Genomic DNA, 12,487 nt, shown 5'->3' on the forward strand with positions numbered 1-12,487 from the left:
TAAAATTTGAATTCTTATAGGATTGGATCCTATTGGAACTCCTAAGAATTTAAAAGGCATTGCTTCTACATTACAAGAAATAAAGGAAGAAGTTGCTAGGACGATGTGCTTGCTAACATTAATTCCATACAAATTACTTTTCCATAAATTCACTCTTAATTCTACAACCAACTCAAAGCCCCATAATATTTCCTTGGTACTCCAAAAAAGTTTCCAACTTCCTTCTACTATGATCAAGGTGTCATCTGTAAATTGCAAAATCTCAAAAGATAATGTATCATTGGTTCTAAAACTAGTAAAATCTTCATGTGCAGTTTACTTTTTGACCAAACTAGTTAGCCCTTCCTCTATCAACATAAAGACAAAGGGTTATAGGGGATCACCCCGTCTCAACCCTCTTTAAACCTCAAAATCTAAAGTTGGACTCCATTAACTAAGACAAACATATGACTAGTGAACACGTAGGCATCCATCGACTTCATCCAACTTGAACCAAATCCCATTTTCTTCATCATGAATCTAAGAAAATTCCAATTAACATTATCATATAATTTTTTAAAATATACTTTAAAGACCATACAATTCTTCTTACCTTTGTTAGCAAGAAAACCTAACTTATTTTCCACTACCCCCAATCAAATAATTGTCTTCCAGGCACAAAGGCTGATCGGTTATGGGATATTATATTTCCTAAGAATCTTTTAACCTTGAAGCACTAAATTTAGAAAGAATCTTATATAAGCACCCACCGAAAAAATAGTTATATAATCTTCCAAACCTTGGGGATTCTTGGATTTATGGATAAGGGTTAGGAAGGAACAAATTATTACTTTATATAATCTTGTTTTGAAATGAAACTCCTGAAGAAACTTAATAATATCAACCTTCAAAATGTTCCAGCACCTTTTGATAAATTCAAAGTTATACCCATCAAGCCTAGCGATTTTGTTACCTTCACAATCCCAAACAACTTCCTTGATCGCCATTTCATAAAAGAGTTCTTCTAAAATATCTCTATCTTCCAAATATAACTTTCTAAACTCCACATTCCATATCAAGTCTAAGAAGTTCAGGTTACTTAAATTTCTTAGTAAAATGTCTTTCACTTCTTCTTTAACCTCCTTCATAGAATCTATTATCCCATCAATAGTTCTCAAATAACCTAAATAATTATTTCTAACTCTACCCTTCATTACTTTATGGAAATATATGCTATTTAGATCTCCATCTCTAGTCCATTTTAGTCTAGACTGCAACAAGATACTCTCTTTAAAGAAGATCTTATTCCACATAGAACTTGAGACATTGCCTCTTTTAGAAGCTCACTCCAAAATTTGATCATCTTGACACCCTGCAAGAAGGTCATCCAATTCATTCACATCATTTATCTCCTTTTCTATCTTCAAGTCAATCCACCCAAAGACCTCCTTATTCAAACTTCTAAGACTAATTCTTAAAAGTTTCAACTTCATTTTTAACACAAAATCACTTCTCCCTTCAACTTTTAGATCATACCATTCCTTTCCCGCAAACATAATAAAGTCCTTGTTATCAGACAAACAATTATTGATCTTAAAAGGTTTGGAATCCCACTCAGATTTATTAACATTAATCCATATTGGGCAATAGTAAAAAATGTCTCTCAAGCGTAAGGATCGAGCCATAACACCCCACATATCTATCAAAGTATCAAACAAGAGGAATCTATTAATTTTTCTCATAGGCTTACTGTCCCCAAATGAACCAGGTAAATTTATTCCTAATACAAGTGTCTTACCCCAAAATTTGCCCACCATATTTTCATATTTTAACTCAGCTGAATGTCAAAGGCTCGAGACTTGACTGAATGCGCACTCTCCTAAACAGCAACTCTTCAACTAGGGTTTTAATCTTTTTAAAGTAATATCAGCTTCTGATACCTCAAATGGACTCCATGTCCTCTCATATGATTCAAAGGATCCCTATGCCAAGTTTCAAGCCTTGATTCAAAAGATTGATCAATCAACTGTTCAAATAGTCAACAGTCGACTAGTTTGACCTAAAAGTCAACTGTGGTCAAAATTCAGTCAAAATTCCTGATTTTTGGTCAACATCAACATTTTAATGTTAGGTTCATCATTTGATCAAAGCTCAGAAATCAACAAATGTCCAAGTTTCTAAATTAGGGTTTTAACCTAAAAGTCAACTGAACTTTGACCGGCCATAACTTTCACATGGAACATCAGAGATTTCCCATCCAAAGCTCATTCTGAAGGAAATTGAATTCCCTACAAAATTGTCTCTCGCATGCAAGTCTAAAAATGCTCCAATTGAGAGATATGGATCAAAAGATTATAGGTCCTTTTTGAAAGTCAACCAAAAGCAGTTTTTTTGTCAAAGCCCATATCATCGAGATAAAATCCTCAAATGGGAAAAAGCTTCCAAAGTGGCTTGTAGAGGAAATCTTGAGGTTTCCAAAAAGTCCTAGAACTCCTCCATATCTTAAAATTTGAGGGAGATATGCCTTGTTAAAGTTGGACCATTTTAAAGGAAAAAATGTGAAATAAAAGGCCTCAAAATAAATTTCTTTGCAAATAGGACCATATTCTTAAGATCCAATATCCATCTTCAGGATATGTAGAGCCCAAAATCCAAATTCCCACGAATTTTTTATTTTTATTTGATTTTTTATGAATTATTAGTCAATTAAAAGTGATAAATAATTCATATAAATCATGTAAAATCAAATAATTGATTTGGAAACATGTGGGAATCAGATTGAATCATCATTTAAGCCTTATAAACAAGGAAATTTCCTGCAAGCAAGATTGATTGAGAAAAAGATTGAAATTTGGACAAAATTAGAAACATTCATGAACCATATTTTCGAAGATTGCAAATCAAGGATTTGATTGGATTTTGTTCAAATTAGTTAACCTAAATCCTTCTACTATAAGTACAAAAGCATTGCAGACCTAGAATTCACGAATGCTCTGCCTCAAAGAACCCTAATCCGAGTCCTAAAAGTTCAAGAAAATCCCAAGATCGAATTCCAGATTGCAGGGCAATTCAAAGCTTTTGAAGGATTTAAACACCTTCCTCAAGTCTCCCTGAAGCTATTGGGATCATCACGCACGTGCAGCATCCCCAGAATAACCTCCATTAAGCCACGGTTTGTATCAATTTAAACTTCTTCGATTGCTTTAATTCATGGCATATAAACATGTTTTGATTGCATTATTTGGTTTGTTATGATGTAAGGATTGTTTCTGGATGGTTAATTGTTTGTTTGCGCACATATAGCGAATTATGCCATGATAGAAAACTAGGGTTTCATTTTAGGTATTTTTGTTACAAGTACATTTGAGCCAAATTAAGGCCATGGTTGTCTTCGTGAGGTCCAGACGAACACTCCCATGGCCTCGCGAAAATTTTTTGTTTGCGTTTGCACGTATTCGTAAATGCAGGGTTGTACCTATGGACGCGTCTGTAGGTATAGGTCGTTGCAGGACCTAAAACGACGGCCAGAGGTAGAAGACGACTGCGTGTCAACCTCCCATTAACTAGTTCGCGCGCGCGTTTGGATTTCAAAACAAGCAGATCCTGTGCTTTAAGACGCATGCTAGTGTGGTGCTCCCTCAGCGCATCAGCCATCAGATGAGTCTCCCATTAGATCCAACGCATCCTGAAGCAAGCAGCACCATGCACCTCAACCACTTGCCACACTTGATCCAAGCTAAGTTGTTTTTAATTTTTTTTATTTTTAATTACATGAATACCTTTTATTTATTTTCTTTTTTTTTTCTTCTTTTATTATGATTTCTTTTTTTGGTTTTACTTATTTTAACAAATTAGTTTTTACATAATAATTTTATAATTATTTATTTTTTATTGAAAACTCGATTTTTTTTCATAATTCTATCAATAATTGTTTTTTTAATATTAAAATTTTCATATATGCTTTTAATGAATTAAATAATTAGGATTTAATCCAATAATTATTTAATTGTTATATTTAATCGAACTTTCGTTTTTCCACCCTTTAATGGTTATTTAAAAATCAAATTATTAACTTTTCATATTTTATTTTGAGCCAATTGTTTTAACCCTAATTTACCCCGATAAATTAGGGTTGTCGATCTTTAATGCACTAACTTTTCTCTTCTTTTTCAGGGTTGATCAAGGATTCGATGAAGGCTCGAGACATTTGCATTAACTTGCCTCTTATTTTTCTTGCCTCTCTTATTTTTCTGCTTTTATTTCCCCCTTCCCCGCAGGTGTTTATTGTAATAGTGTAGGACCATTAAACTGTTTTATTTTTCTGCGTGGTTAGTAATCCTAGGGAGTGCAAGCCTTGAATTAACCTAGAATAATTAATTACAAGATAAGATAACCGAATTTAACCACGTGATTGTGCCACACACACACCTTTAGGGTAACCCCTCTTGTTGCCTGTTGCCTTATTATCTGTTTCCTTTTATTATTATTATAAAATAGTCAAGTCCCTCGATTCTGAGGATACCTAAAGAAAATGTTCCTCGAGGTTGCCTTATAAAAGATGATTGTCCCCATTGCTAAGGTATCCTCGTCTGTTGCCTAAAAGATTAAATGACTATTATATCATTCCCTTAGACTACCTGCCCTCTTTATGGCAGGGCCAGTCTTATGGCGAACGATAACTTCGATGACCCTATACATCCAATAAAAGGGCTTCCTACCCTCCTATGGTATGGATAGCCCCGAAAAGCTAAAAGAACAAATTTTTATAATTTTAGGGTAATTGCTTCTAATTGCTTGCTCTGGTTTAAATTCAAACTTTCCCTTTTTCAAAAACCTTCAAAAAGGCTACGCTTATTTCACAAGCTAAAGTCCTTATTCAAATCCTTTTTCTATTCACTTCAACATTTTGAAAAAAAAAGTGAGCTAAGCAATTAAGAGCCCATGGATACAAATGGTGCTTACACCTTCCCTTTGTATAATTTATCCCCCGAACTCAATCTCTTTCAAAAAGGTTTTTTCTGTTCTTTTAGCCTTTCTGTAAATTGGATAAAATAAAAGCCGGTGGCGACTCTTTCTATCTGCAACATTTCAAAAAAGTCAGTTCTCCCACCGTATTACAACAAGGAACATCTATCAGGCCCAACTCTTCAATGAATTCTTTAAACTCTATTTTTTTTGACTTATACCATACCTTTGGCTCCCTTTTCTTTCATTTGAAATTATAACAGAGTTAAAATCTCCACACAAACACCATTCTCTATCAATAAGTTACTCCTTATCTCTTTTAATTAACCCCATATCATCATTTTATTAATAATATTACAGGAAGAATACACATTGATAATGTAATAAAAATGATCACTCCAAGATACTTTGATACCTAAGTACTCATCTCCATTGAAACTCAAAATAGGATCTAAACAACTCAGCCTCCACAAAATTAATAAGCAACCTGATTAACTTATGACATTATTTGCAGACCAATCAACAATGATATTTCTCCACAAACTACTAACTAAACTATTATTTACAAGCTTGAATTTAGATTCTTGAAAGAGATAGATACCGACATCAACTGAATTGATAATATGACTAATATTTCTCCTCTTCACTTGGATTCCACCACCTCTAACGTTGAATGAAATTGTATTCATTAACTTGGTTTCTTTGCCGCCTTCATTGCCTCTTTGCCTTTCTTATCTCTTTACTCCATATCCTAATTCAAAATTTCTTTTCAAACCCTGTCTCCCATCTTTGACTCCGTGTTAACCCAGAATCTATTATTTCACTGCCTTATGTCTGAGTCTAAAGTTGAATCAAAGAAAAGAATCGAACCACTAGAGAAATTATCTTTATTCTCCAAATCTTCAAGGGGTTTTTGGCTTTGTGGTTTTGAAAATTTCCTTTTGGTGTTCTAAAAATTGAAAAATATGAAGGTTATGGTAGGTTACTCTCCCTTGCTCCAAACTTGAGACTTGAGTGCCCTCGTCTCTCTTAGATGGGCCTTTAACAACTTTAGGTCAATTAGAAACTTCTAGGAAAACCGTTATATTTTTATTCCCCCTATATCTAATTCTACCGCCTCCATCTGATTTTGAATTAGGTCTAATGGTCCAGCCTGCGATAGGAAAACATCCAATTTGTTCCCAAAATATTTGTTCAAGGGGTCCGTGAGAGGACTATTTTCTTCTCTTTCAGTTGACTTAGGGATATTATGATGACTTATGACCTCTGCTTGCTATCCTGGTGTCACCGCCATAGTTTCTGCCGGTTTAGACATGCAAGTTTGACCTTTCTAAACCAATTTATACATTTTGTAAAAAAAATTCCTTACCTGCTTCATTCCTCCCCTTGAAAACCCACACTACATTGTCTTGTCTACTTCCTACTTTCCTTGAATTTGTACTCTCACTGATATCTTTTGACATCGTCTTCTCTAGGGTCTCAATTCTCTATTCACTTGATATCTCTGAACAATTTTCCAATTTCACCTTGTCATCCTCTTGATATTTTAAATTTATTATCATTGGATCATGATAATCCTCCATCATTTTAATTCTAAAAAATTCATTGTTGATTTTGACACTAAAGGATTCATTGAGTACCATTGTGCATCTAGTTCTGGCTAATATTCTCGCTACTGTCATACCCCAAATCTGTCCTACCCTTTATTTTTCATCTGGCTTATACTTTCCATTCACCTGCATACCTCCATTAGGGCATTTGTCTGACTTTGCATTCATTCATTAAATAAAGCATCTAAAAGCATGGGATCAAGGATCATTAGGGTCAGGTTCTCAATGTGATTTAAGGATTCATTTTCTCCATATAATTGCAAGGATTCATTGATGCCTGAGATTTGAGGACATGGTTCATTTGGGGGTTAAAGCCTATATGAGGATATTCATTCAAGTCCATGATTGAATCTAATTTGGGTTAAAGATGTTTAAAGAGAATGCATGAGGAATTCTTTGAAACATTTTGAATGCAAACATGGCATACACATATTCAAGGTCTAAGCTACACTCTCCATTTGTAACAAGGGTCAAGAGAAAATGCAGGTTCGAAGGAGTAAGTAATATATGCCATCAATGTGCGAGTTTTGTCCAATAGAGTTCACAAGATATAAAAATAAGCAGCCAGGAGAAAGTTTTATACATCATCAAAATCCATACAATGTTCATACAATACCATTACATTTCATTGCAAACCATACAATACATACAAAATCCTAACCATACATACATCCTACTAATTCTCCATCTAACCTCCAATCCATTACATAACAATTGTTACAAAAAAAATATCCACACAAAGTCATCGGTCTCCTAACATCCTAAGAGCAATCTTCATGTATTCTTCAAGTTCAGTCTTGTTTAAAACTTCTTCAAGTCATCTTCAGTAACCAAGTGATTTCACCCACACCTTTCAAACTTGCAAACCTACATAAAACATACTCCACACCCATACTGAATATAAATCAGATTCTTCACTTTGAAGCCATATCATTCACTAATTTTCCAAACCTGCAAGACAATACCGTCATCGTCATCAGTTCGTTAACAAAATAGATCCTTGACAGTTCAAAGAAAATACAACACTAGACAATCCATCATTAATCCACCCAAGTTAGTCTAGTTCAAACTCAAACACATCATTACACCAGTATATATACACTAACAGTCCATTAACCGAGACTGAACCAAAAACTCAGAATAAACCAGTCCCACATTGTGGACCGTCCTTTCGGGCCATACCCCTCCGTGGGTGGGATACGTGAACTGACTCCTTTTTTGCGTCGATCGGACGCTTTCGCGTCACTCTTGAAAAAGTTTACAGAGTCGCCACCGACCTTTTATTTTATCCAATGAAGGAAAGGTTTATAAAAGACACAGAAAAAAGACCTTTGAGAGATTCTGGGTAAGGGGGTAGGTTATACAAAGGGAAGGTGTTAGCACCCTTTGTATCCATGGTTATCCATGGGCTCTTTAGTTTGCTTAGCTCATTTGCTTTACTTTTCAATTGATTCGGAATGCTTTACCTGTGTTTTTGAAATACCTTTGCAAATAGAATTTGTAATGATCCTTGTGCGGATATATACAAATGCTTGTTTATCTTTCGAAAGATGTTTTGAAAAGATCGTTAATTTTGTAATGATCCGTGTTTGGATGTATACAAAATATTGTCTTTTGGAAAATTTGTTTTGAAAAACAACAGTGTATGAGAATTTTGTTTGTTTTAATTTTGAGCAAGCAAACTAGGAGGTCTACCCTGAGTTGTAAGGTCTTTATCCTTGTTCCCTTTAAAAATCTATCCATTCGTCGGATATAAACAAAAGGTTCGATTTTGTACTCGAAACAGTAAAAATGTAACTTTGATTTTGAAAAGAGTGAAAAGGGGTTACCCTAGGAGGTGCAAATGTGATTGTGATTGAATTCAGATATTTATCTTTGAAGTTAGTGATCTGACGGTTCAGTTTTATCTTTGACATACACGCAGTTTATATGGGTGCTGGAAATTAAAATGCGGAAATGTAAAGTGCAGAAAGTAAATCTACGCTATTACATCGATTGTGCGGGAAATGTAAACTAGCCTATTTACATGAATTTGACATCCTATACATTTATCTAGGAATTTTAAATTGCAAGAAATAAAAGGCATATTTTTGTATTTTTGTGATTTATTTTAAATATAATTAATGCATTATTAATTAATTTAAAATAAAGAAAAGATGGAAATATGATTAAACCTAGCAAATAAGTTTAAAAATATGTACAAAATGTTTGTTAATTGATTTTAGAACAAAACTAATTTTTTTGGAATTTTTGAAATTGTTTTTTGGGTTTTTTAAGTTAATTAAGACATAATTATATAAATAATTACACAAATAATTAAAACTTAGAGAGAAAATTATTCAAAATATGTACAAAATTAGTTTATAATATATAAACAATATTTAACACAAAGAACAATTTTTTTTATGATTTTTTGATTGGTTAGAATAATTAAAAAGCAAATATATAATTATATACTAATTAATTATGCAAAATAGCCTTAATTTAAATAAAATATTAATATTTTTATGCCTAAAAATAAATAAATATTTTATCAGATTAAAACTAAAAATAAAAATATTTTTTGGTGTTTTATGATTGGTTGATTTTAATAAAAATGCAAAATATAGAGATTTATTAATTAAAACCTGCAGGGGGGTGTGCTAAGCAAATCTGGAAAAGAACTATGTTTAGTTCAAGAGATGCTTTTTGGGCCAGAAACCAGGGGTGTGGATATCACTACGTACAGGCCCAGTCCACTTGTTCTTTTATTTTTTCTGATTTTTAGTTATGTGGGGTCCACGTTTTTAAACCAGAGCCAATCATGTTATAACGTTTTGCCACGCATGCCACAGACTTATTGACCAGCCAATAGGAGCGAGGGAAGGAGCCACGCGTGCAGTCAACCATGCCCTAGCCTTGCTGACCACCGGAACAGTGTTTTCCGGTTGTCTTCTCCGGCGAGGTGGTTTTCAAAACCTGCAAAATAGTTAGTTTAAACACCAAATGAAGACCCTACCCCCCTAAATCGAGGTCTGGGAATCCAATGGTGAGGTTAGTTTGGACTGAAAATGCTTGTGTTAAGAGATTCGAAGAGAAACATAAACTCACGGTTGACAATGGCAACCCATGTTCAGGACGTTAGAATTCTCATGCTAGGGTTCAAACCTGATCTAATGATCAGTATAAGCTCAACCATAACCGTGAGACATGTTAACAACGCATAAAATTTGAATTTGAACTAAATGAAAGTTTACCAAATCGGAGAGTGAGAGAACTCGAGTTTCAGGCCTCTATGAACTTGGTTATGGATCTGAACTTACTCAAATAAGTTCCAGGAAGTGATTTATGGACTTAGTTTGCTTTGAAACTAGCTGCAAATTTGAATACGAATTTTGAAGTTTCTTTGATTATTTTTTGAAATATGAAGTGTGTTCTTGCTATATCTTTGATCTATTTCGTGTGTCTCCTTTACATTGAAGCATCCTAGCCTATTTATAAGCCAAGGGCTGCTTAAAAACTAAGCTAAAAGCATTGATGAGCTTTGTTGAAACTTTGATTTTTAAATATTAAAAATCTTTGAAAACTTGACCAAGTCACCTTGCCTTTACTTCTCTTGCCTTGCTCTTCAATCTTCTGCAGAAAGAGGAAGATTCTTTGAGGTGAGTCATGCTTGATTTGTAAGCTACCATTTATCCATGCATTTTCCTTTTAATTTTAATCTTAAAGTAAGATAAAATCATGCAAAAATGGATAAAAAATGGTATGGGCTTAGTCTTGGTCGTGGGAGGCCCATAATATCATGGAAATGATGTTTGAATGCTGAAAACTTGGCCCCATTTGGAAAAAATACATTTTTGAGCAATGTTGATTTCATGCATTTTCCCAAAATTTAGCCAACTTCAACAAGGTGTAAATCCTTCAATTTTTGTCATATGAAGGAGATCTTGCACTTTTTGGAAACCTCAAAGAGTCCTCTAACCAATGTCTTTGGTCTCATATCAAAATGATTTTTGGTTCTCCTTGTGTGTCCATTTGAAAAAAGTGTCTTTTTGTTGACTTTGAAAATGACCTGTAATGTCTTTGGTCATATTTTTCAAATGGTGAATCCAATGACCATGGGATCAATGGCATTTGAAAGATAATTGAATTTCCTTCAAAACCAGCTTTGGTTTGAATTTTTTGGATGAAGGATGAGAGAGTTATGATCAGTCAAAGTTGAGTTGACTTTTCAGGCAAAAACCCTAATTTTGAATCTTAGGGTTTTGTTGATTTTTGATCTTTCCTTGATGAATTGTGATCATCCAATGATCAAATGTTGAATCCTTTGACAAAATATGGACTTTGACAAAAAATTTCATTTTTGACTGTCAGTTGACTTTTTTGGTCAAACGGTTCGTCTGTTGACTGTTTGAGCTGCTGACGGTGCGTCTGAGTGAATTGAAGTTTGAAAATTTGTATGATGGTACTTTGAGATGTATGGATGTATATGAAATCCATTTGAGCTCTCAAAACTTGTTGCTCCTGTTAAAACAAGAAAAACCCTGATTAGGGACTGTCTGTATAGGAGGCAGTTAAGCGTACCTGATTTTTGTGCAGTGCTGAGTTTCTGCTAATCATGTGATATTCAGAAGACTTCTAACACAAAAATCTTGGAAATTTGAATTGTGAATGATTGATTTGATTGATTGTACAAATCACTGTGAATTGTACCGTCTGCAGTTTGTCTGTCAACCGACTGTTCGTGTACTGAAGCAGCAGTTAAAGTGAAAAAATCAACTGTCAAAGTTAATTTTCTTTTTTTGTTGTTATTTTTGTTTTTGTTATATGTGAAGCATGAAAAATTTATTTACATGACTTGTTAGAAAACAGAAACATAATAACAGATATTTACAGTATGCGGGTAAAATTACCGATAATAATCCTGAAAATTGTTAAATGCACAGAAATAGAAATATTTGACTGGCAGAAACACACAAAATATTATCTTAGTAATTAAGCAATATTATGACAAATAGTACAACATTTAATACTGACAGTATAAATATTACATACTATTGAACAGTACGACGAATAGACGGTACGTTTAAGAAAATAAGAAACACGGCAAACTTTAAAAATGACGGTTGATGAACCATGCTATGATCAATAACATGTAGAGGATTGGGAATGCAACCATTGCAGGTCCACACTCCTCAGGACTATGCAGGCAGAAGAAAGTCATGATCACCGTAGCAATGGTGATGACTGTAAGAAACAGTGTCTCTATCCACTTTGCCATTCTTGTCAGGGAAGAAGAGAAAATAGATATGAGGTAGGAATTTGAAAGATGAATTGGAATTTGATGTGAGATTTTATGAAAGAAAATGAGAGGTATTTATAGAATGGAAAGAAGGAAAGAGACGTTGGGGAATAGCGTGATTCCGTACAAAAGGAAAATTTGAGTGGTAGTGAGATTTGAAAGAAAGTGTAAGGTATTGTTGGGAAAAGAGAGATGGATAGAATAAAGTTGAGATTTGAATTTGAAAGGATAGATTTGAAAAGATTTTGAAAATAATGGAATATAGCACAAAAGTTAGTGGGAAAACAAAAACAATTGTTACCAGTACAGTGTGAGTTTCCTGCTTTTGCGCCTGCAAAAAGATTTAACCCTGCATGAACTGTGTTAGTACTATTTATTTGTAAAATAAATAAATAGTATTTGTGAGGTAAAGAACAGTATTTGGCGTTTGCGTAAGAATAAATTCCACTGTAAGCCAAGTTACTGTGTAAGAAAAATTCTGAAAACCAAGTTCTTCATATGTCAGGATATTTTGAAAAAATCCATGTTTATATGAGACTCTTAGTTTTCATATTGAAACTTTCCTGAAAAAAGAAGTGGGCAAATTTTGGGGTATAACAGTTGCCCCTATTCAATCTTCTTAAACCTGAAGAGATTGTCTGAAATCTGAGGG

The sequence above is a fragment of the Vicia villosa genome, linkage group LG1 (genome assembly GCF_029867415.1).
Source record: "Vicia villosa cultivar HV-30 ecotype Madison, WI linkage group LG1, Vvil1.0, whole genome shotgun sequence".
NCBI classification, from domain to species: domain Eukaryota; kingdom Viridiplantae; phylum Streptophyta; class Magnoliopsida; order Fabales; family Fabaceae; genus Vicia; species Vicia villosa.